The 27,108-nt window shown below is 38.8% G+C and overlaps 1 long non-coding RNA gene across 1 annotated transcript; it reads left to right on the top strand.

The window, feature by feature from the left end:
- The first annotated feature begins 1,061 nt into the window (after positions 1-1,061).
- Positions 1,062-26,431, top strand: LOC123640731. Its single transcript, XR_006736031.1, has 2 exons — positions 1,062-1,116; positions 26,307-26,431. It is a non-coding gene; the product is annotated as an uncharacterized LOC123640731 (long non-coding RNA).
- The last annotated feature ends 677 nt before the right edge of the window (positions 26,432-27,108 follow it).

Here is a 27,108-nt window from a genome sequence, read left to right as displayed (position 1 = left end):
TAATTTGAAATGTGTGGATAATCAAAGTGAGAATACAAACCTTTTAAACTAGCCTGCAAAGCCTAGTTATTCATGCTCTGGTACATGCCCATGCACGTACACTCAGAACCACATACGCACTCTCATACTCCCACATGCACGAATCTACACACATTTACCATCGCACATGTACACACACAGACATATGCCTACTCACTTGCTCATCCACATGCAAAACTCATGCACCTTTAGGCTTTTTCCCCACACAAACCCACTCACACCCATGCAAATAGACCAAACTTTTCTTCATGAATGTACCATCTTAGTGATATACCCACACACACACTCATCCCTCAAGGGGGTGTACTCATAAAACAGCTCACATACTCACAAAACAACTCACGTACTCTCACCAACTTATTTATCTAGACGCCTGCTACAGATGCTCTCAGACATTCCAGCCCATATTCATACCGTATTTTCTATGACACTCAACTCCACACACATACACACACACTTTAAAAACTAACCTAAAATGCTGCACCCTGTTGTTATGGCAACGGAAGTCCTCCAACTGATGGAGAAAGGACAAGGACACAGGCAAACAAAACCCCAGCAGAGCTGTGTGGAAGGAGATAGACCACATGGTCATGAGGATGGTGCTCTGAGTGGAAGCCCTTCCTCCTACTTCTTTGAGAGGATTAACAGTGTCAGACGGACCTCCCACCCTTTGGGGTAAGAGACCAAAATGTACCTTCACTGCACTTTCACCTCCTTCCTCCCAGTCTCGGAGGCAGGGGCCTTCTTGCTCCTGGGTGTGGACATTCTCCACCTGGGCAGCTGATCTCGTGCCCTCCCGTCTCACCCCAGATACTGCTCGGTCTGTACCGACAGACTCTCCCTCCCTCCCTCCGGCTGCTTCCTCTCAGAGGAGGAACCGGCTCAGATGTCTACAGCAGGGAGAAACCCACCCTCACTCACTCCTTCCCCTCCAGGCACTTTCCTCTTCCATCATCAGAGCCAAGTTCCTCAAAAGACCCCTCTACACTTGCTGTTTCCACTTCTTCACTTTCACCACTCAGCCGCTACCGTCAGGATCCGTCTCATCTGTGGGCTGCCACTGTATGGACAAACGCAGTGGGTACTTTGGCTCCTCAGTAATGCTGGGTTGGGTCCCCTCTGTCACGATTCTCCTTTTATCTCTGACCACACTTCCTCAGCTGCTTTTGCAGACTTCTCTTTCTCCTCCCTACCTTAGATCTTCTTGTTTCCTGTCCTGGACCCCACCGTGTCCTCCGTTTGCTCTGCATCCACTTGAAATCATCCATTCTCATAGTTCCACTACTGCCCACACTTGTGCAGTAAAACCTCTGTGCTAGGAATCTCCACACACTTATCTCCCAAGCACCTCAATTCTACTGAACTTAGTATGTGTCCCCCTGAGTCCTTCTCTTCTAAACACGCTCTGTAGCTGGCCATGACACTACCATCTATCTGCCCGCCTAAGCCAAGAATCTGGCCATCATCGTAGATGCTGCCCTCTCTTCTGGACACAGTAAGTTAGCAAGTCCTTGAGATTCCATGTTTTCTGTTGCTACAATCTGTATTCGTTGTCTTTCATTCTTCTTTCCCATCCAGAAAAATCCAAAGGGATGTTATCTCATACCCACCTATTTAAATCATCTTGTACCTAGCTTTCCTGGTCATGTTACTTGTCATCTTAAAGCCCTTCAGTAATGTCTTTAGCCCACAAGGTAGATTTCAGACAAAATCTCTTGCCTTGCATCTTGCTCTGTCCTCCCTCCACCAGGCCCTTGTCCCTGTAGGTCCTTGGTTCTGCCCCTATGGGTATGCCTGAATTTCCCCAAGAATTCCGGGGTATTTCAAGCCTCCATGATGTAGTTCGTGCTGCCTGGACTGTCCTTGTCTCCTGGCTCCTCTGTGGCTTCCTCTGGTCGGAGCTCACCTGTTCATCCTTGCAGACTCCACAGCCACTGCCTCCTTGAGAACTTTACTGACCATTTTCACCCCTCCCTCTTGTTCCCCTGCTCGACCCTGAACAGCCTTCTGTCACTGTAACCATGACACTTGGGTGCCATTAGTGCAGGTCTGCCCCCTACTAGACTGAAGCTGATACTCGACTCTCCTAGGCACCACCACACTGCGGGTGCCCAGCACGTGCCAGGTGCTCAGTCAGTTGTGCATTAACAACCTACTCAGTGCCATCCTAGATGAGCGGCTGAGTACCTGAAGGCCACGAGAACACCAAAGAGGGAGTGGCTAACACTATTTGGCCATATGACATCTAAAATATATCCAAAGCAGCATCACTAATTCCCAGCCTATGGACTGAATCGAGCAGAAATGTGTTTTGCTCAACGCACACAGTGTTTGTAAGAAAACTGGAAAAGTCTCTGATTTATTGCAGGCTGACCACTCTCTTTCATTTCACCCAACACCTTCCATAATACTTTTGTTACCTGCCTTGTTCCTGAACGCATTTGAGTTCATAAATCCCAATTTAGGTAAAGACATGATTTGGGGCATATAAAGACCAGAGAAGGGCGCTTCTCTCCTTTACAGTGCTTACGAGAGGAGATATATCAGAATCAAATGGCCTGTGTTTGAGTCAGAATGCCTCACTTGCTAGCTACACGACATTAGGCAATTTAATTCACCGTTTGGGCCTTTCTTCCACTGTAAACACGGGGACACTAGCAGTACCTAATTCATTGTGTTGTTATGAAGATTAGATAAGTAAATGCAAATAAAGCACTTAGAACAATACCCTCAATAAATGTTAGTTATCGTTCATTATTATTCACTGGGCAGAGGAAATCGTAGATGCAAAGGCTTCAGAGTTTGGAAGGACATCACATGTTTGGAGAAACGAAGATGCTAAGTAACGATGGAATAGGAAAGGAATAGGAGGTAGGAAGAGGCTAAGACCAGACCTCGTTGTTTGCTTTGCCGATTCCTAACTGAGGGCCCAAAGCACAGGAGGCACTCAGTCGGCACATCTTAGTGGGTGGTTGGTAATTGAATGAATGAGTAAATACTTCTGTCTTCGTCTGTTCCTGCTGCTATAAAAAATACCTTACACTGGATAATTTATAAACAATAGAAATTTTTTTCTCACGGTTCTGGAAACCGAGATCAAGATCCCAGCAGGAGCAGACTTAGCGTCTGGTGAGGGCCTGTCCCCAGTGATGGTGTCGACCTGCAGCATCCTCAGGTGGCAGAACAGGCAGAAGAATAAAAGGGCCCACCTGGTTCCCTCCAGCCCTTTACCAGGGATTAATTCCCCTCATGAGTGTGGAGCCCTCATGACCTAGCCACCACCCAAAGGCCCGGCCTCCTAATATTATCACCTTGGGGTTCACGTTTGAACATGGGAATTTTGGAGGGACAAACACATTCAAACCAAAGCAATCCCCAAGGCTCTCACTGACTAAGGAGTCTGGCTACCATGTGCCTGGGAAAGAATTGCCGGGATTGGTCCATGGTTCCTGTTTGAGCATCTTCTGTGTGCCAGGCACTGTACTAGGTGCTTGTGAGATATCCCTGAACAAAACAAACATCTTTCTCCTCATGGACCTTACATTCCAGCAGGGAAAGATAGGCAATCAGTAATATGCAAAGCAATTAAGTAAATTATGTCGTGTCTTGGGAAACAGTAATACTATGGGAAATAGAATGGGTGGCAAGGGCACAGCAGGGAGCCTATTAGGAGGCTGTGGGGGGACTGAGGTGAGGGGCAATGGTGGTGACAGTAATGCAGGGATAGGGGAATGGGAGGGCCAAAGGGTTGCAGCATCAGAGGCAGGTAGCTTTCTTAAATAGGGTGGTTAGCATAGGTTGCATGGAGATTGCACATTTTAACAAAGACATGAATTAAGTAAAGAGTTAACTAAGTGGGTGAATATGGATAGAGCAGTCTAGGCAGAGGGGATGGGGCAGGAGCGTGTCTGGGGGGGTTGAGAAGCAGCAAGAAGGCTAAAGGGGCTGGAGTGGAGCAAGGGAGGGCAGAGTAGTAGGAGGACAGAGGGGTAACAGGGGCTGGACCATGGAGGACCCTGTCACTCCAGAGAAATGAAGAGTGACTGCAGGGTCTTGAGCCAAGGAGTGTGTGGTTTAACTCCTTTTTTTAAGAAGGATTCTTTAGCTCTGCGAACAAATTGGACTATGAATGGCAAGGGCAAAAGCAGAGTCTTATTAAGAGGAAGGTGAGACATGATGATGAAAACATTCTTTAGGAGTGAATTGAGCTCAGAAAGCAAATAAAGTTGAGAGACCTCTACTTTGCGAAGGTGCATGAGTCCGATCAGAGGCAAATTCAGCTGGGTCTCTCGTCATACACAATCCAGGTCCCTTACTTTGCTTTCTTCTCCTCTATAATGATGCTAACCCTGGAACCACTTACCTGCTTTAAAAAATAATAGTAATATTAAATATCTATAACACAGCAACAATAGCATAATAGCACCAGATGTTCATATAACACCTGGTATGAGCTAAGCCCCGTTCTAAGTGCTTTACTTGTATTAACTATTTGAAAGTATAAGGCAGGTTCTATTTTTACCCCATTTAAAAAGGTGGACAAGGAGGAGGCATAGACAGATTCAGTGACTTGTTCAAGGTCACACAATCAATAAGTAGTAGAGCCAAGATTTCATCCTGGGCTGTACAACTTCAAGGCCTGTACTCTTTGCCACTGTCTGTACTATTTCCCTATTAGTGGAAGTGTAAACTTAAGGACTGTTAGCTGCTATTCATTCTTCATTCCAGAAGTATTTTTTAATTCCATGCCCTCACCAGCTCCTGTAAGTAAATCAGATCCAGGTATAGACAACTGAGGTTTGGGGGTGATTTTTGATGAGGCCACTTATGTACGGTCATTATGCATCAGTGTCATTAGTGAATATCTTTAGATTTTGAAGCCATATATTTTTTAATTTTATCCATGTTTTATAAGTTTTTATCCCATATTATTTTCACTATTTTTATGTTTTCTTTTTCTTAAGAGATACCCTCAGCTTTTAGGATGTAGAAGTAAGGTTGGGTTGTTCTTGTTGTTCTTCTTGTTACATTATTACAAAATAAGCAGAATAGTTGTGTTCCCTATTCCCCTACATAGGAGGCCTTGATTGCTTCTTGGATTTCTGTAGAGAAAGACTTTCTTCCAGATTTCAAACCAAAACATCTGAGAGAATCCTAAGACACACCCCACCCTGACACACACACCCCACCTAGTTACTCACTTGTTATAGTAATTGCAGTCTTTAGCTTTGTCAGGTAATTGTTAACAGCATGGCACATTGCTTAGAGAAATGTTAATGGGCTTAAATTAATAAAATTAATTTCATCTCATAAATTCTAGCTTTTATCTATTCCTAATTTGTTTATCAATCATCAGTTTATCATAACATGAGGCTGTGTGTAATCTGAATGATTTTGATGAAATTTGATTTTCTCAATGTAGAGTTAACATACTTCAGTTTGAAAGTATTTATAAAGAAATGTTGGCCAGAGGGTATTTGTTGGTGGTAGTGATGGTACTGTGTGTGGGGGGGGTGTGTGTGTGTCTGTATGTCTCTCTGTCCTAGTGGAAAGGATCAAACGGAATTGTTTTCAATCCATTACATTTTTTCTTGGTTTTCCTCCTACTTCTCCAGAACCACCTCCTTGGTCTCCCCTTCGATAGCTTCTCTTTGCAATGTTCCTCCAATATAGGGGCTTCTCAGGGCTCTTTTCTAGTTTTTTTTTCTCTTCTCCTTTCACCTGGAAATTTTCACTTGTTTCATGGGTTCATTAAAGCTGAAATCATCGCCTTTCTCTCATTTCTCAGTACAACCCCAACCCTGCCTCTCCTCCTATAGTAGCCATCTAGGCATGCTCAGAGATGCATGCTTATCGTGTCTTCGGTAAGTTACGTAATCTCCCTGTGCCTCAGTTTCCTCGTCTACAAAATGGAGATAATAATAGCACCTATCTCATAGGTTTGTGGTGGGGATTAGATGTAGGGTGACCATACTCGCTTGGAACAGTCCCAGTTTTTGTCTCTTTTCCCCACAGTTATTGATAATGCCATCTTTCATTCCCAAAAGTGTCCTTGTTTGGATGATTCATCATATGGCAACCTGAGGTAACGTGTTAGTGTCTGTGCACTGCTTCGGAGGTGCCCGCTGCCAGGCAAGTATGACATGGTCATCATAGTTCTTACCTAGGCTGCTCCCCAGACAGACACTCAAGTGGCCTCCCCTGTGGTCAGCGTAACATCCAGCTCTGTCCTGGGGCCTACAAGCCCCTTGTCTGTCTCTGGTTCTCCAGCCTTGACTCTCAAACCCCCCCCTCATGATCCTCCTTCATCCATCCTCCAGCAAGCCAGCTCTTTCTTCCTCAACTCCAGGACTTTGAACTTGCTGTTTATACTTGGAAAATCCTTTTTTCCATTGCCACCTGTCTTGCCTCCACCTGTCCTGAAGGAATTGCCTTAAATGTTACTTCTTTAAGAAGCCAGCCTTGCATCTGTAGACTAACTTCCTTGGCTCTATGTTACCACAATACCTGGTACCCCCAATTCACCATAATTCATGCTTTCCTGGGCTGGAAGTTGTGTGATACTACGGTCCATGGCTGTATTCGTCTGAATTCTATATCCCTGGGCTAAAACTTACATGAGATAGTCAATAATTATTTGTTGCATGAATGAATTAAATGAATTACCATCAGATCCTGGCTCTAAGATCCAAGCCTCCGTGCTTGTTTGAGACTCATTTTCTCCTTAGAATGGTAATGACCTCATCATGTTAAGAATAAATATAACAATGTATATATGGTTTCCTGCACATAGTAAGACCTTAACATATATCAACAGATAAGGAGCACCTCTTCTAAAGCTAATCCTCATCCCCGCTCAAATAGAATCACCCTTTTATTCATTGTGGCCTAACTCAAGGAACGGAAGACAACCTCAAAGTCTCCCTAATCACACTTGAAGGATAAGATTCTGATAACGAATAAAAGATGATTTTGTCATAATGGGGTTTCATTTTCATATTGCTAGGTTAGAAAGCAATTTCAAGGAAAAAAAAACTGCAGTGTGTCCTAAATGGTTAATGGTCCTCAGCGAGCAATGTGCCTGGCATGAGAAAGATTTCTTTCGCAGTCTGACAGCTGATCTGTAATCAGGTTCTGCTTGGCTGCTGTTCTGAGCCCCTCCTGACAACTCTCCACGGGGCTCAGTGAACACCCTATGGAAGAAAAAAAGCCCAAACCTTTTATTACATGCATTTCTGATTTCCCAGAAGCTTCTCAACAGAGGGGACTTGCAGATGCTAGCCAGATGTTACGTTATCCTGTGGGAGGCGAATGCCTTCTGTAAGTGTTTTGAGGTTTATGCTTGGTAAAATTATACAGCTAGTACATTCTTTCCCTTCCTTGTTTCCTTTATTCATTCAATAAACATTAACTTAGCAGCTACTATCTCAAGGACTATGATTTCAAAGATAAGCAGCATAGTTTCTGCCACCTAAACTCCCAATATAAAAAGAGATACAGAGTGATTAAGCAGACTATTACAATAAAATGCTGCTCTGATAGAAATGTACATGCTGATGCAGGACCCCAGAGGATGAGTACCTAATGTATTCTGTGTGGAGATCAGGGAGGGCTTCCTGAAAGAGGTGTCAGGAAGGATAAGCACAAATTAGACAGGGGAGTAAAAGGTATTAATATTTTGGGCAGAGGGAACAGCATGTGAGAAGGCACAGGGGGTGAAGCAGCCTAGCATACAGAGAAAATAGCAAATTATTCAGAAAATGAGTTGAATGTGCCAATAAGAAAGTAACAGAAGATGAGAACAAAGAGGAAAATAGGAGCCAGATCACAAAAGACTGAGAGGTCATATTTAGGAGGTTAAGCTCATTTTAAGGCTATGGAGTCCATAGAGGGTTTGAAGTGAGAATATATTCCAGTCCAAAAAGACCAGACACACCATCAAACCCATCAATTAGATCTAGTACGGAAGCAGAGTAGACTGTTGTTTAACTGACACAATCCTATCCAGAATCTCCGCATCTCCCTGGTTACCGCACAGCCAGGTGTGGCCAAACCCAAGTCAAGGGAAGAGCCTCCAGAGAAGCATTTGATAAGGGACAGACTTGACCACATACAGACTTTAGACTTTTTGTCTTTCTCTCTTCTTCCTCCATGGATGTGGGACACGAAGCCCTAAGCTACACCAGCCAGGAGACAACACCCAGATGCTGAAGGCCAGGAGAATCCAGAGATGCCGCCCATACATCCCTGACATTGACTCTACACCAGCACCCATCTACTGCGGATTTCTTGCTTTGCAAGAAAAAGAAATTTTTCAGTGAACAAGCAATATTTTAACTCAGGAATTTCTACCGTGCACAGATCTCTTGGTACCTGACAACTTTCTCACTCTCAGTCCCCAAAAGGAGTCTCTGCTCTTCTCACCCACCGTGTAATGCTTTAGTCCTCTCCTTGGTGTACTCTCCAGCAGTCCTGTGGCCTGGGTTTGACCATCTTCAGGAGTAGACAAACATCTTTCTTCCTTCCTCTTGCCCTCCTGCCTGCCCTTCCGCCCTCCCTTCCTTCCTTCCTTCTTTTTTTCCTTCCTTCCTTGCATTCATATTTTGTTTTTACAAGTTCCATATTTTTTTATTTCTTTTTTTTCAAAACCTTAAAAATTGTCTCTCCTATATCTGTCTCTCATTCATTCACCATTTAGTTCCTATTCCTCACCCCCACCCTTACAGGCTTTCCTTATTTATTTTTTCCTATAATTTGTAATCATTTATAAGCTAACAGAGGAATAGATTTCTTCTTTCTCTTTTTTTTTATGCAATTCTTCTTTTGTGTTCAACTCAGAAATATTTTAAACAAGTTCTTTATTCTTTTAAAAATAAATTATTTTGAAAGACAACATACACACAGAAAAGTGTACATCACATAAATTCAGTGAATTTTCACAACATGAATATGTCCTTGCAATGCCACAGAAATTAAAAAGTAGATCATTGCTAGCAGCCAAGAAGCCTGTCTGTGCCACAACCTCTCACTGGTTGCCCCCAAGGAAGGCAACCACAGTCTGACTTATGTGACCACAGGTTAATTTTGCCTTTTTTTTCTGGTTTAGTTAAATGGAATTGTTCAAAATATACTCTGTAATCTCTTCCTTTTGTTTTTCTCAAAATTATGGTTGTGAAATTCGTCCACATTGCTGCATGCAACAATAGTAGATGTCCTTTCTCAGGTTAAAGAAGTTCCTTCTTCCTAGTTTGCTGAGTGAGATCTTCCATCAGGAATGGATGTGAGATTTTATAATGCATTTTATTCTTCTTTTGAGATTATCATACGATTTTTCATTTTTAATTTGTTAATATGGTGAATCACATTAGTTTTCAAATATTTAAGGGCATCTGATTAGTGACTTTAATTCCATCTGTAAATTTAATTCACCTGTGTCATATGTGTTAGTTTTTTAATACTGCTATAGCACATTACTACAAATTTAGTGGCTTAATGCAACATGATGTATTCTCTTATAGTTCTGGAGGTCAGAAATTCACAATGAATTTTAAAATAAAGATGACAGCAGGGCTTGTTCCTTCTGGAGGCTCCAAGGGAGAATCTGTCCCCTTTCCTCTTCTTGCTTCTGAAGCTGCCAGCATCCCTTGGCTGCTGGCCACGTCATTCCACTCTCTGTTTCCTTGGTCAGATCACCATCTCCTTTTCTTCTGACTCCTCCTGCATTCCTATTTTAAGGACCACTGTAAAGACATTGAGCCCACATAAATAATTTCCCCATCTCAAGTTCCTGAACATATTCACATCTGCAAAGTCCCTTTTGCCCTATAAGGTAATATTTATGAGTTCTAAGGATTATAATGTGATCATATTTTGGAGGCCATTATTCAGCCTACCGTACTGTATAACATAACATATTCATAAGTTTTGGGATTATGACACAAATATATCTGGATGTTCATTATTCTCCCTACTGCATCCCCCCCTTTGCATATGATTGTTTCTTCTGGAAATTTAACAAATTGGAATTTCTCCATCCATTCTTCACACTTCTTAACTCTTATACTTTTCATCTCTTTGTCTTATTATATTACATTCCTAGGCTAATTACTTTGTTCAGTCTTTCAGCTCATTAACTGTCTCTTCAGCTATTTTCATTCTGCTATTTATCCATTAATATATATTTTTCTAATTATCCTACTTCTCAGTTCCAGAAATATAGTTCTGTTTCATGGAAGCCAGTTTTTTAATCTCCCTGAGGATATTTATTCTGGAGTACTTTTTCTATATGATCAGTTAAATTTATTTTAGGGAGGGATAATTTTCCTGAATATTCAGTCTGATGCCTCTTTCAAGGTGCATGTTTTTCAAATAGTTGATGATTCTTGGCTGTTGGTATTTATAATTAAAAGCTAGACTGAGCAATATCAGAAGCTGGAACACACTTTATTAGACTAAATGCATATCTCTGTTTACTTGTCATAAATCCCAAATCCAATTACACAGACATCAGGACAGCATGTTCTTAGTAATTACAATTGAGAAGAAGGATGCATACCCTAAGTCTCTGTACTTGATCTTGAGTATAGTATCTTGTTTCTCAGGACATGGGACATATTCTTCAAGCCTCCCAAGTTAAATTCACACTTCTGATTACTTTGTTGGAGACTTTAACTGCAACTAACTCTTTTGAAAATAAAACCTTCTGTATGTATGGAAGAAATCTGTATATTGTTACTGATTTACCTAAGATTCTGCTGTTTGTGTTTCCTTAGTGCTGACATTCATGCTAAGAGCCCTTCCAAGGAAAGTTATTCACTTTATTTCTATATTGGTTTTCAGGGCTTTTCCTCAGGGGCAAAAGTCATTGCCACCATATGTTAAATATGGAGAAGGGAGAGAAGTTTAATGTAGCAGCTGTTTCAAATTTAGTCCTTTAATTAATTTCTCTGATTATTTTCTGATATTCCTCTCTAGCTCTTTGTATTTGCTGACCCTTAGCTTGGTATTCCTCTGGAGACTGGCCAGCAAAGCGAGCTTTAACTTCAGTGGTTGCTTGTCCCCAAAGTGAATTTTCTGTGCCCTTTTTTCTCCTTTGCATCAATTCAATCTGCTTTATTTTTCCCCTTTGTTTTATTTTGTTTTGTTTTACTATGATTTATAACCATAAGTGGAATTGCTGAGCCATCCAGTGTGCTCATCTTCAACTCTAATAGACATTGACACATTGTTCTAAAGAGATTGAAACAATGTCCACTCTCCCTGCAGCATAGAAGAGTCAGCATTTTTCTGCACACTCACAATATTCAGTATCATCATACTTTCTAAATTTTGCTTACTGGCAAGTGTGAAATGGTATCTCCTTGTGGTTTTAATTTTCACTTTCCTGAATATTAGACAGATAAAATATCCTTTCATATTTTTATCCAGTATTTTGATAAATTTTCTATGAATTAACATTTTATTAGTTAACTTTTCTTTTTTACTAATAAGAAATGTCTTACATATTCCAGTTAGTAATTCTTATTGAATTGCAGATATCTCCTGCCAATTTGTGGTCTTTTTACTTTATGTACATTAGTTTTTGATTTATAAAAGGTATTAATTTTAATGTAGTATAAGGTAACTTTTCTTTCTGCCCTGTGCTTTTGTGTTTTATTAAAATAAAACTCTGCTGCTGTGATTTTTTTTATTGATCTATTTCTTAACAAAATTAAAATATTTATTTTTATATTTAGGTCTTAAATTCACCTGGAGATATGTAAATATATATAAAAATGTGAGTTAGGAATCTATTTTTTCCCTAAACATAATCAAATATCCCCACACCTTTCATTCAATAGATCATCCTTTCCCCATTAGTCTGCAATGGCTCTTATTTCACTTCATTTTAAAAGTTTCTATCTATGTTTTGGTTTGTTTTTGAGACAAGGTCTCATTCTATTGCCAGGGGTAGAGTGCAGTGGTGTCATCATAGCTCATTGCAACCTCAAATGCCTGGGCTCAAGCAATCCTCCTGCCTTAGCCACAGGAGTAATTGGGACTACAGGCATGCACTCTCACACCCAGCTAATTTTTCTATTTTTTGCAGAGATGGAGTCTCCCTATGTTGCTCAGGCTGGTCTTGAACTCCTGGCCTCAAGCAATCCTTACACTTTGGCCTCCCAAAGTGCTAGGATTTCAGGCACGAGCCACTGCAAGTGGCCTCTATTTATGTATTTCTTACTGGATCTTTATTCTGTTTCATTGTTTTATTTGTCTATTTCTTTTTCAATACCATACTTCGTTAAGTACAATGTATTTATAGAAATTATTCTTGATATCTGATAGGGAATGTCCCCTCACTATGTTTTTTCCTTTCAAAAAGAAATTGGCTATTTATGGCCCTTTAATTTTCTCAATAATATTTAGAATCAGTTTGTTAAGGTCCAGAAGTAACGCCGTCGGGATTTTTAACAAGAATTATTGTAAACATTTAAATATATTTGAGGATAAATTACAGTTTTACAATCTTAATTCTGTCAATGTACATAAGCTATTTCTCTTTTATTGTATATCATCCATAACAATGTTTTAAAATGTTCATTATAAAAGTCTTGCACCTCTTTCTTTAGATTCCCCCCATGTACCTAATTATTTTTCTGCCTTATATTAACCATTTATTTAACGATTATCTGAGTAACTATGAATTGCTGATATACAGAACTGCAAATGTATTTTGTATAATTATCTTATTTCCAGACACTTTGGCAAATGCTCTAATTTTAATAATTTGTTTATAGATTCTCTTAAATTTTCTAAATAGGCAATCCTAGCATATGGGAATCAGGATAGTTTTCAACACTTACACCTTTGGTTTCTTCTAGTTTTACTAGTAATGCCTGCCATAGACCTCTATGTTGTGCCTGTGCTCTGCACAACTCTAGGGAACTCCACTGACATAGTAGCGCATGTTGTGAAATGCAGCACTAATGTGCACTGGCAAGGACCTCCAGTAGAAGCAGTGCTAGCCACAGCCTGACATATTTCTCATTTGATAAGAAAGGGACTCTAATGCTTTGCCCATTAACTATGATATTTTCTGCCATTTTTGGCAGATACACTTTATGAAGCTAAGTATGCTCCCTTCTAATTTAATTGCTAAGAATTTTGTCTCTAGTAAGTATTAAACTTTATCAAATGGTTTTTTATTCCCTAATGAGACAATCACATGATTTTTTTTCTATAATCTCTCTTTTTTTAATTTCAAAGTATTATGGGGGTGCAAATGTTTTTGGTTACATGGATCACTTTTGTAATGCTCAAGTCAGGGTTAAAAGTGTCCCTGCCACCTAGACAGTGTTCATTGTACCCATTAGGTAGGTTTTTGCTCATCCCCTCTATAGTCTCTTAGTATGATAAATTGCAATAATAGATTACCTAAAGTAAACCCTTACATTTGTGGGGTAAAACCAATGTAATCATAATTATGTGTATATGAAGAGAAAGACAGAATACACATAATATTTGATTTGCCAAGCTATTTTAATAATTCTTACCCCTATGTTTGTAAGTGTGATAGCCCTGTAATTTTCTTCTCATAGAATGATTATCTGGAATTGGTATAAAGATCATGCTATTCTCATAAAGTAAGACTGACAGTATTGCCTTAATAGTCTTTGATTTTTCTGTGAAAGTCTCTTAATATTGGAATTCTGTTTTTTGATTGTTTTGATAGAATTCACCTATGAATCTATCTGTGGTAGCATACTTTTAATTTGTATTTAACTTCTTTTTTTATTTTAGAATGTTAGGAGGGTACAAACGTTTTGGTTACATGACTTGCTTTTGTGAAGTTTCAGTCAGAGTTATATGTATGCCAATCACCAAAATAGAGTGCATTGTACCCGTTAGGTGTGTATTGACCTGTCTCCTCCCTCCCCGCTCCCACCTGCTTGGTTTCTGTTCAGTTTTACTACCCTATAATGATGTTGGTCTATTTAGCCTTTTTTTCTCTTTGTTAGTTTTAGTAAGTTATGTTTTGTTTGTGTATAACAAACTTCATTTAATACAAGTTTTCAAATCTGTTTACATAACTTTTTAAAAATAACATCCTTTCACTTATCTTTTAAATCTTCACTCCATCTATAGATGTGTTCTTGACCTATTTTTAGTTGATCAAATAGTTTTCTTTTTAATTTTTATGTTATACAATAAATTTCTATTCATTTTGTAATCTTTAAATTTTAATTTTTTTATTTCCTTTAGAAATATACAAGAAACTTACAAGAATTTCACTGTCATATCCTATTACTTTTATTATTACCTAGCATATTTTTATCTCCAAATTGTTCTTAACACACTTCCAAGTTAGTCATTGTTATTATCATTGTTTTATATAAATAATAACAAAAATCTATGTGACATTTGTCAGCTGGTTTGCTTACTATTCCTTCTTGTCTCTAAGTCCTTCCTCTGGACCCAAGTTTCTTTTTCCTGACATATGTATTTTATATATTCTTTTAGTAAGGAACCTTTTTGGTAAACTCAGTTTCGTTTTTCTGAAAAATAGTGTTGTAAATTTTAAGTTGAAAGCTGTTTTTATCTCTATCTTTTCTTGTCAACTGCTACAGCAAGTTCTACTTTTGTGTTCTTCTTTATTACAACAGTTATAATAAAAACCAAAATAGCAAATTTTTAAAATAGCAAAATCCATTTGGTATTTATTGTGCTTTCTAAATCTGAATTATGATTCTTTAATTGATTGTAGAAAATCTTTACTCATTATAATATCTTCAACAATTGTCACATTTCCATTCTCTCAATTTCTTTCCTAGAAATCAGATTTGATGTTTGTTGTAAATTTCTCTTTGATGTTGTCAGTGTTCTGGATTTTGGCCATTCTAATAATTGTGTAGTGGTATCTCCTTGGTGTTTTAATTTGCATTTCCCTGCCGACATATGTTGTAGAGCTTCTTTTCATATTTCATTTGCCACATATACATGTGTATATACATATATACACACGTATGTATATATACACATGCATATATATGTAAGTATATATCTTTGGTGAGGTTGTTAAGATCTTTGGTCCATTTTCAAAATCAAGTTATTTGTCCTCTTTTTGTTGAGTTCCTGTTTTGTATTTCTTATTGTATATTGTTTATTTCTTACTTTTCTAATTCTGCTTTTAATTTTTTTATCTATTTATATTCTGAATTCAATAATTCTATATTAGCCAAGATTATTGAGGGTCTAATTCTGGTGTTTGTTCTTTCTGCTGAACCTTGTTCTCTGGCTTGATTTCTTATGTATATGCTTTTCTGTTTGAGCTTAGATATCCTGTTCAGTGCCCCTTCATCTTTGAAAACCCTGAGCATGTATTCATGGTATTTCTCTCCAAAGAGGATTTTCTTACTCTGTTGGGGGGAGGGGGTCTAATGTGCTTGAGGTTTCTCAAAGCCCCAGTTCCTCACAATGGTCAGCTGTGGTTATAAATACGCAGGGAAGACTACTTTCCTCCCAAAGCCCATGCTGAGGCAGATGCTTTTCCTTTTAGTCTCCTCTGTTAGTATGTTTTTCTGGTACATTATTTTACCTACAGGGTAGCCCCTTGAGGCCTCTAGGTTTGTACAGAGTCTCAGTTCCAATTTCCATTTTTAAAAGACCAAAGGACTTGTCTTCTTCCCTGGCAGCCATTAGAACTCAAACCTCTTGGTTAGTAAGCGTAGGAAGTGCTCCCAGGATAGTGGCTGCATGGGTGGCAGCTTATGACTTTAATTTTCAGATGTCCCTCTGTTTTAGGTCCCTGAAGATGTATCTTTCTTTCTCAGAAGTTCAGCTATGCATTTGAAAGAATGTTTGTTCCATTTTGTCTTTCATTTCCAAGGTGTTTTTTTTTTTAACTCAGAAGTTCTTCAAAAAGTTTCCCAGACAGCAAGAAATAGAGATATTCTGACTGCTTTCTATATTTAAAATATACATCAGAATTACAGTCCACTTATAACCTCCTCTTACATTTTCCAACATTAAATATTTATTGTTTTTGTTTTGCTTTGTTTTTTAACAATATCTTTTCCATCATTCAAGGGTATTTTTGTGAAGAAGGTATAAAAAGCAGGTGAACTCAGTCTACCATCTCAACCCAATTTTTGACCTGGGTCTTCAAGGTTGAGTAAAACCTCGCCAAGTGGAAATGGAGGTTAAGGCCAGTTCTAAGACAAGGGGATCATGAAAAATAGGCTTTCCTTAGGGAATGATGAAAAATTACTACAGCTGGCAACCACTATACAGTAGGACAAATATACAAGATGAGTCTGAAAGTGAGATAGGTTTAAATGATATTAAAACGGGTCTTGCATGATACAATAAGGACTCTGGGATCTGCCACATAATTCAGCAAAAATAGTTGTCATTTATTTATTACTTACTAGGTGGTAGACACTGTACCGGATGGAGGTTTTGCATAGGGTACTATTTTCATCCACATTCGATAAATAAAATGGGGCTAGTGAGATTTATCTTGCTAAGGTCACACAGATCCTAGGAAGTGAAGCCAGGATTCTATCTGACTACAGAGCTCACGAATTAAATCACTTTCTTCAGTGTTCCCCAATAAATAAAGATAGGTAAGTAAAAGTATTTAAGATAAGAGTGAAGTAATAAATCAGATTATTTAGGAAGATTATTCTATTGACCTGGTAGCGCAATGAATGAAGGAATTACAGATCACCCTTAACTGCTTCTCAGCCCAGAGAATAGAGCTGTAATCTGGGAAACAGAGGTAAGAACAAAAGAGCAGGACTTGCCAGGGAACATAAAGGCCTTTATATTTAATTTTCAAGAGACAGGAGGCCATTGGAAGGTTGTAGTAGAGGAATGAGATTGTTACAAATTCTAAAACGAACATTTTTGTGGCTATATAGAGAATGGCTTGAAGCAGGGCAAGGATGAAAGCATTATGCATTATTCACACACTCTGTTGTCTTTACTTACAAGTAAGTAATATTTGTGCTTCCTTGATTGGGGAGCACTATTCAAAAAGACCAGTTCTTGGAGGATCAGCTGAGCAGAGCTGTCCAAGGGTGGCCATATTGTCTTTATGAAGAGAAAAGGAGAGATCTTGGTGAGGTGTAGAAATTGGAGAAATAATTGGGTGGGGTGGGGTGGGAGGGTGGCATCAGTGATAGGAATGGAAATCATATTCCCTTTGGTTAACATCTACCTCCTGTAAGTTAGAAATTCTCCAGAGAATTGGAAAAGAGAAGAAGGCTTTGCAACATGGAAATACTCCATGTAGATGAGAATGATTGACAAATGCAGATTCATGTTCCACACATGCTCTCTCATTTAATATTTTAAATTTTATGGGACAGGTGTTGTTACACCCAATTTGTAGATGGGAAACTGAGTCTCAGAGATGTTAGCTAACTTGCCTGGAGCTAACCAGTATTAAGTGGCAGAGAGAGAATTCAAACGCAGATTTCTACGGCCCTGGAGGGTGTACTTTTTGAGAACACCATATTGGGACAAAAACTTTGTCTTAATCAAGGTGAGAATTACTCTGCAGTGAATCAGACCTCAGAGGGGAGCCTAAGAAAATTACAGCAGCAGCCCAGACAGACACATCTGGAGGCGGCTTTCACTTTCTTTAATGTTTTCACGTGTGTCACCCCTGGGATAACTCTCACTGTTCCTGGAGACAGTCTCTCCTCTCAGAATTGAAGTTCAGTCCTAATTCTGGAGCCTGTTTTTCTGTCCTGCGGGTCAGAAGTCAGAGCTCCCGAGGGTGCCCAGCACATTCTCATCAAGGCAGCTCCGAGCACCCCCAGAGCTCCTGCCATTCTGAGCCCTCCCCTGCCTTGCCGCTTCCTAATGGTGGAACCTGCTGATCCCACACTGTGAGAGATGCACTTAGGGGGAGTCCCGGGGCTCTGCTTTTGTGGTGAGCAATGCTGGGGCAGAGATATTGAAATCACTTCCTTTCCATTTTCACTCCTTTCCATCCCCACAGACTGTGTGTGTGTGTGTGTGTGTGTGTGTGTGTGTGTGTGTGTGTGTGTGTGTGTGTGTGTGTGTGTGTGTGCATCAACTGATTCCTTCACTTCTGTGGATAAAAATGTACAACCATCTTCTCTTTTGCTCCTGTTTCTTCTAAAAATCAGAGTTTCCCATCTTGTGAATAATGAGAGAAATCAGACTGATATAAGTAAGGATTCCATGGGTCCAGAGAAACAGACGAGAAGCCACCCAAGGAAGGAAGGAGCCGGAAAGAGTCTAAAAGAAAGACAGATGAGACAAACTGCATCCACTGATGCTAGAAATAAATAAAGCAAGAAGGATATAAAGTCATCTATAAATAGTCTATTGGGATAGGTTTAATTTACTCTTACTGAGTACCTGCTCTGTGTTGGGTACAGGACATTAAGGTTTTCTCTTCCTTTCCTCACTTAGTACTCATGCAATCCTAGAGAAGGAGTCATTCATTGTTAGCTGCCTTTTACAGACAAGAGAAATGACATTCCCCAAGATGGCTTGTCCAAGTTCATTCAGCTCTGAGTATCAGAGCCAGGATTCTAAGCCACGTCTTTCAGGTTTCCAAGTCCAGGACTTGTCCCACCACAGGATCCTGCTACCTTTAGCTGGAAATTGGAAATGAATAGAATGAAACTGAGATCATATGGAAGGTAAAACACACAGAAAAATGGCCAAATCATGTTTATCTCTGCACCTGCCTTGTCTTAGTTTATTAGGGCTGCTATAACAAAATACCATAAACTGGGTAGTTAATAATCAATCGAAATTTATTTCTGAAAGTTCTGGAGACTGGGAAGTCCCAGATCAGGGTACGGGCAGATTCGTGTCTGGTGAGAGCCTGCTTCCTGGTTTGTAGATGGCACCTTCTAGCTGTGTGCTCATGTGGTAGAAGGGGTGAGGCAGCTCTCTGGGGCTTCTTTTGTGAGGGCACTAGTCCTAATCCCCTCCCCAAGGCCCTACTTCCTAAAACCATCACACTGGTGACTGTGTTGAACACATGAATTTGGTGGGGACACAAACACTCAGTCCACAGCACACCTTGATGCCAGATCTGGTGCAATGCCACTCCTTAGCCATCCCATCTTTGTGCTTCTCTTTACACTCCCCTGCATCAAGTCTCCGAACCTGCTCCCGGAGTCTCTGCTCTGCTCTCTTTCCAGCCCCTCTCCAGTTTGCCAAGGCCCTTGGAATCTAATTATATTCACCAAGAAAGCATTAAATGCCTACAGTGTAACAGCCATGGAGGCTCTAAAGGGCATGAATATGGCCACAACTTTGAAGGAAAAAAAAGCAAGAGATGAAATCAGATCTAGAGTTTGGTGTCTCCATCAGGTTTGGTTGCCAGGCACAAAATGGGATTTATTCACTTATTCAACAAATATTTGTTGAGTATATATTACGTACTAGGCATTGTTCTTTTTGCTAGGGATATAGCCATGCATGTAATAAAATATATGTTCTACATGGAGTTTATAGTCTAGTAGGGGCAGCTAGACAATAAACAAACAAGTGTAGTATATCAGTTGGCAACAAGTGCAGTGGTGAAAAATAAAGCAGAGTTCTGGCAGAATTGCTATTTGGGGGAAGGCGTTTGGAGAAGACTTGCATGGGGCAACATTGCATGAGCAGAGGTCTGCACGAAGTGAGAGTGAGCCACGTGGTTATCTGGGGGACAAGCATTCTGGCAGAGGACACAGCCAGTACCGAGGATATGTGCTATGTGCTTAGTGTATTCAAGGAATGACAGAGAACCTTGTGCAGCTAGCAGGGAGGAAGTAGGGGAGTATTGGAGCCGAGGTCAGAGAGATAGCAGGAGTATGGAATAATTTAGGGCCATAAGACCAATAGTAAGGGATTGGGGTTTTAATGAGTAATATGAGAAACCATTTGAAGATTTTGAGTAGAGAACTAAAATATTCTGAGATGTTTTAAAAACATCTCTTTGGGGGATATATAGACACCAGATGATAGGGCACAAGGCCATAAGTAGGAGGTGGGAGGACAAGTTAGGAGGCTTCAGTAATATTCCAGAAGAAAAAGGATGGTTCCTTGAATCAGGTTCATATCAGTAGGAATATTAGAAAATGTTTGGCTTATGGATATATTTTGACATTAGAGCTAGCTGAACTTCCAGACAGATTGGATATGGGATGTAACGTGAAGTATAAGCAATGACTCCAACGTTTTCGGACTGAACAGCGGGAATATGGACTTGTCAGTTATTGAGGGACTGCAGACTGGTAGTCAAGACAAGGAGTTCAATTTTGGACATGTTAACCATGAGCTGTCCATTAGATAAACAAGTAGAAATGCTGAATTGGCTCTTGGATACAGGAATCTGGAGAAGAGAGAGGTCCAGGGTGGAATTACACTTGAGAATATGTAAAGCTGGGAAGCATTAGCTGTAGCCATAAAATTAACTGAGCTCACCAAAGAAGTGAATGCTGTTAGAGAAAAGAAGCAGTCAAGAACTGATTTCTGAAAGATAAATCTAGCATTTAGTCATCAGGAAGTTGGGAGAAACCAGCAAAAGATACTGAAAACAATTCATGAGTTGCCAGAAGTGTACATACGAAAAATTACTTCAAAAAGGGAGACATTTGTGCCACTGCACTAGACCCACCTATTCTGACATCCCAAGGACTGGAACCTGAGATCATATAAGGACAGTGCTCCTCCTACCAATAAGCCATTGGTGTCCCAGGGGTAGACATAGGTATCTGTCTCCACGTGGCTTTCAGAAAACAAGTGTCATGGAGGAAGAAGCACAAGACCAAAGCACAGAAAGAATTTGACTTGACAGTGGGTTGTGAACTCACTTGAGACATCCTATCAAGAACACCTAAAATAATTAGGAACTAGTTTGAAGGGACCCATTTACAGTAATTAAGTCATTGGGGACTTAATTTGGGAATAAAATAGAAGTGTGATTAAACCATGAACTTGTAAAGAGAGAGATTTGATTACATAAACCATTTAAATGTCCTGCACTGTAAAAACAAAAAATACTCAAATAAAGAATGTCAAAAGAAAATAGCATGAAAAAATATTTGCAAACCTATGAAAGGAAAGGTTAATTTTTTTTTTAACATACTTAAAGGTCTACACAGGAAAAAGGACCAACAATGCAACAATTAGGCTGAAAAATGAGCAAAGGAAGGCAACGTGCAGTCATAGAAAAAGAAATATAAATAGCCAGTCAATAAGTAGAAGAATGTCAAATCTTACTAGTAATTTAAAAATGCAAATTTAAATAATGAGATACCATTTGTCACCTTTCAAATTTACAAATACTGAAAGGATCGATAATACTCACTTTTGTCAAGGGTACAGAGAAACAAACTGTTTTTGAATGGAATATCATCGAAATGTCAATTAGACCACCTGCTTTCTTACTGTGTCATGACTGAGAAACACAGACAGCTGCGTGTTTTCCCCTGCAGGCTTGAACTCAAGCCGGGGCCTTGAACATTCTCAGACACCGATAAACTTGTTTAGGTATTGCCCAAAACACTGAAAGATCAAACACGTTGCTAAACATGCTAGCCCTAGCCCTAGCCAAATTCTTTAAATCCCTATATGAACTCCATAACCCAACCCCCTTTTTGCAGGCAGGCACACCTAAGTAGAACATCTCTTTTCTTGTTGTCCATGAAGAGGACACACTGCAGCCCCCCTTCTATTTAAGTTCCCCTAATAAATGCTTTGGATGGACCCCCCTGGCTTTTAGTGCTTCTTTCCCTGGAATCTCAACTGGCCTCATCTCAGGACAGGTTGTGGCAGTCCCTTTCAGGAACTCCCCTACCACTGCCTCTGGGGTGACTCCCGCTGCACCTTTGGCCTGATGAAGCATATCACCTATTTCATGTCTGCTTGGTCTATTAATTCCCAATGGAGGGGTGCTGAAGTCTACGAATAATAGTGGATTTGAATATTTTTTCTTTCAGTTCTATCGGCTCTGCCTCATATATTTTGATGCTCTGTTGCTAAGTCAATATGCATTTAGAATGGTTATATATTCTTGGAAAATTGACCCCTTTATCATTATGCAATACCCCTCTTTATCCGTAATCTTCCTTGTCTGAAGTCGGCTTTGTCCAAAATTAATCTAGCTGATCCAGCTTTCTTTAATTAGTGTTAGCATAATATATCTTTCTCCATCTCTCTACTTTTTATTGAGCTGAGTCATTAAAGCGTATTGCTTGCAGACAACATATAGTTTAGTCCTGTGTTTTTTTTTATTCACTCTGTCTTTGATATGGTATATTTAGACCATTAGAATTAAAAGTGCTGATTTGTACAGATGGATTAATATCTACTACATCTATAGCTCTCTATTTTTGCATTTCTCTTATTTCTTTCCCTTCTTTTTTCTACCTTCTCTGGTTTTAACTGAACATTTTATATAATTCCACTTTTCTCCTCTATTAGCATATCAATTATGCTTCTTTAAAAAAATTGTGATAGCCCTATTACAATGTTTATTTTTAATTACTCTAAGTTCTCTTTCAAATAACTCCATGCCACTGAACATGTACCATGGGTACCTAAAAACAGTGTATTCCCAGTTACTCCCTCCCATCCCTCGTGACGTTGCTGTCCTTCACTTGTCTGTTCCTATATTGGCCCAATTTATTGTTACTATCGTTGCTTTAAACAGTTACCTTTTTGATCAGTTAACAGTAAGGAAAATAAAATATTTTACTTTCATGTATTCTTCCTCGGACACTCTTCTTTTCTTTATATATATCCAACCTTCTGGCCTCTGTCCTTTCCTTTTGTTTGAGGAACTTCTTTTAACCTGAAGGGCATAGACACTGGTGATGTAATTCCTTACTCTTTGCTTGCCTGAAAAAGTCTCTATTTCCCCTTCATTTTTAAAGGATAATTTTGCTGGATATAGAATATTCTAGATTGGTGTTAATGTTTTTCTTTCAACATTTTAACTATTTTCATTCATGGTCTTCTCATTTGCATGGTTTCTGATGAAAAATCTGCTATACTTCTTAGCCTTGTTCCTCTAGGGGTAAGATTTATTTTTCCTTCTGGTTTCTGTTAGGATTTTCTCTTTGTCTTCTTTGGTTTTCTGCAGTTGGAGTGATAAGCCTAGGCATAGTATTTTTTAAAAAATTTGTTCTACTTGGGGTTCTGTCAGCTTCTTGGATCTGTTATCTATAATTTGATGTCTGTCATCAATTCTGGAAAATTCTCAGGCATTATTACTTCAAATATTTCTTCTGTTCCCTTCTCTGTTCTCTTCCTGGTAGCCCAATTACACATTTGTCATACCTTTTGAAATTTTCCCACAGTTCTTGAATGTCCTGTTCTGATTTGTTTGTTCATTGCTTTCTTCTTTGCATTTCAGTTTAGGGAGATTTTATTAACCCACATTCAAGCTCACAAATTTTTTCCATGCCTATATCCAGTCTACTGATAAGGCTACCTAAGACATCCTTCATTCATTCCTGCTACAATGCTTCTGATTTCCCCCATTTTCTTTTGATTATTACTTAGAATTTCCATCTCCCTGCTTATATTACCATCTATTCTTTCATGTTGTCTACTTTTTCCATTAGAGTCCTTAACATATCAATAATAGTCATTTTAAATTCACATAGGCTTTTGTTTGTTGGTAGATTTTTTTATTACTGCTTCAATCTTGCTGCTTGTTATTGGTCTGTTCGAGATTTCTATTTCTTCCTGATTCAGGCTTAGGAGGTTGTATGTTTCCAGGAACTGATCCATTTCCTGGAGGTGGTCTAGTTGGTGTGCCTAGAGGTTTTTGTAGTATTCACGGATGATATTTTGCATTTCTGCCACACAAATATAGTCAACTGATCTTTAACAAAAAGGCAAAGGCAATACAATAAAGAAATGGTAGGGGAAAAACTGGACATCACATGCAAAAAAATAAATCTAGACCTTACATCATTCATAAAAACTTACTCAAAATAGATCATATTTTGTACCTAATGGGATTAGACATAAAATGTGGATCTTAGAAGATAACATGGAAGAAAGTCCAGATGACAGTAAATTTGATAACTTTTTAGATACAACATCAAAGAAACTATGGGTAAATTGGACCTCATTAAAATTAAAAATGTATGCTCTGTGAAAGACATTGTAAAAATAATTAGAAGACACAAATTGGGAGAAAATGTTTGCAAAAGAAATACCTGATAAGGGACTATAACCCCAAATATACCAAGAAATCTTAAAATTCAGCAATAAGAAAAAAAAATCATCCACATTTAGAAATAGGCAGGATATATGAACAGACAATTCACTAAAGAATATACACAGATGGCAATTAAGCATATGAAAAGATACTCAATATTATAGGACATTAGTGAATTTTAAATTAAAAAGGCAATGAGATACCACTACACACCTAATTCCAAACACTGAGAACACGAAATGCTGGTTAGGATGTGGAGCAACAAGAACTCTCACCCATTGTTGGTAGGAACGGAAGTGGTACCACCACTTTGGAAGACAATTTGGCAGTTTCTTATAAGACTCTTACATATGATCTGGCACTGTGCTCCTTGGTATTTATTCAAATGAATTGCTACTCAGGTCCTACATGTGGATGTTTATAGAAGCTTTATGCATAATTGCTAAAACTTGGAAGTAAACAAAATGTTCTTCAGTAGGTAAATGGATAAATAAACTGTGATATATCCAGACAATAGAATATTATGCAGCACTAAAAAGATATGAGCTATCAAACCATGAAAAGACAAGGAGGAAACATAAGTACATATAAGTAAAAGAACCCAATCAGAAAAGGCTACATACTGCATGATTTTGACTATATGACATTCCAGAAAAGGCAAAACAATGGAGTCAGTAAAAAGATCAGTGTTTTCCAGGGGATGAGGGGAGGGAGGAATAGGTGGAACCTAGAGGATTTTTAGAGTAGTGAATCTATTCTGTATATCATAATGGTGGATACATGTCATTATACATTTGTCAAAATCCATCAAATGTACAGCCCCAAGAGTGGACTCTAATGTAAACTATCGATTTTGGGTGATGATGTGTCCATGTAGGTTCATTGATCTTAACAAATGTACCACTGTAGTGCAGTATGTTGATAGTAGGGGAGGATGGCTGTGAGGGGGTAGTGGGTACATGAGAACTCTCATTATTTTCTGCTTAATTTTGCTGTGAACCTAAAACTTCTCTAAAAAAATAAAGTCAATTAAAATATTATATATGTATATTTATATATATAACATATATAACAATGCAACACCTCCTCTTTTGCTTACAGAAAAAAGTAATGGATTTCAGGGAATGTGAATATATACTAACCAGATTTGAACTAAAACCTTTGCATAGCTGAAAAATGATTATCAAGATTTCCTAAGCCTAGCCAATGACATGGTTCTTCTATTTGAACTCCTATATTATTTATTCTTATAATTTTGATAACTACTGATGGCCATTAAATGTAAGATATGCAGATCATGTGATGAACATTAAAACCAAATATCAAAATAAACTGAATTTTGAGGCAGACCTCTAAATCGTTATCACATTGTGAAAAACCATGATTTCCAAAAGTAATAGAGCACATTTGAGCAGACATATTTTAATAAAATAAGACATATGCATAATTTAAAAATAAATGGCATATGTTTAGAGGGCATTTGGGGGTAAATTTTTTACTGATTTGGGGACTGTGTGATCAGAAAAGTTTGTGAGCTATTGATTTAGAGGGTCAAACACACTAGTAAGTAGATGGTTGTGGTTTTATTGTCAAGATCAATGGCAAAGGCATGAGACAGGGGCTTTTGGAGCTCAGAAAAGGGGCAGTTTCTGCTTTTGCTTTGGGGAGCATCAGCAGTATTATAGATTATTTATTAAATATATTATTCAAATATATGCATACATTGTTAAATAATATATTAATATATATTTAATATAATATATAATTAAATAATATATTTAATAATATTAATATATTATTAAAATAAGAAATACTTATTTTAAATACAAAATATTCATGGGCCTTCAGACAAACATATTTTCCTGACAGCTTGAAAATGCCTACACTTTAGAATTGAGGCCCTTTTCCTGTGTATAATGTTTCACACTTTTTGCAGGACAGTAGTTAATGCAAAAATAATATCTAGCTAACGGACAAAAATTCTTTCAGCTATGCCTTCTTGGCTGATCTGTTACATAGCCTCTAAAATTTATTCCTGTTTTCTACTTTCTGTTTCTTTTATTTTCCCCAGACGCAGTGGAAAATCTTCGGCATCCTTCCGTGTGAGGAGCACCTGTTAAGGCATCAGCCAGCACGATGCTATTTCTGGGAGAAGAGGGAACAATAAACTAGAAAATGGTATTGCCAAGTGCAATAGCAATGATGCATATTTTTCTTACACTTTGCAGAGGTTGTAAGGTACTGAGATCATGGATTTTTTAGCCCAGCAGAAATCATCTCATCCAACCTCCTTATTTTAAAGATGAAGACATTGAGTTCTAGAGAGACTTTTAGTGGCTTTGCCGCAGAATCGTCAGTTTGATGTAGCTCTCAGAGGTATTACAGTCAAAGACTTTCACTTACAATTGGGGAAACTGAAGCTCAGCAAGTTAAGCGACTTCGCCAAGATTACACAGTGCAAGGGGGGCTCTGGGGGTTATTCCCGTGTCTGGACTCTGAGAATCCTGTGTGTGGGTGGCAGCAGCCTGAATAGGTTAAGATCGTTCAGTCTGAAGAGACAAAATCTGAGAAGAGGTAAAATGGTAAACTCCGTCGGGTCATCAGGTCTGAGTTTGGGCTTCCTCGTTGTGTAATAATGAATTTGGCTGGACTTCACCCCCCACTCTTCTGCAATGGGAATCTCTAAATTCTTGTAATTTCCCGAGTGGTAGGAGTGTCTGTAATTCATGCTGGGCTCTGAAGACCACACCTGATACTTTATGCTAAGAGTTGGCTCATGGTGTGTCCCTAGATGGTTTATGCTGATATAACTCAGGGTAGCGGCTGGCCATGCCAGAAAGACCAATCAAGTGATTAGAGGGCTGGGGCTTTGT

Source organism: Lemur catta, chromosome 6 (genome assembly GCF_020740605.2).
Source record: "Lemur catta isolate mLemCat1 chromosome 6, mLemCat1.pri, whole genome shotgun sequence".
Lineage (NCBI taxonomy): Eukaryota > Metazoa > Chordata > Mammalia > Primates > Lemuridae > Lemur > Lemur catta.
This window is presented reverse-complemented; position numbering and strand designations above follow the sequence as displayed.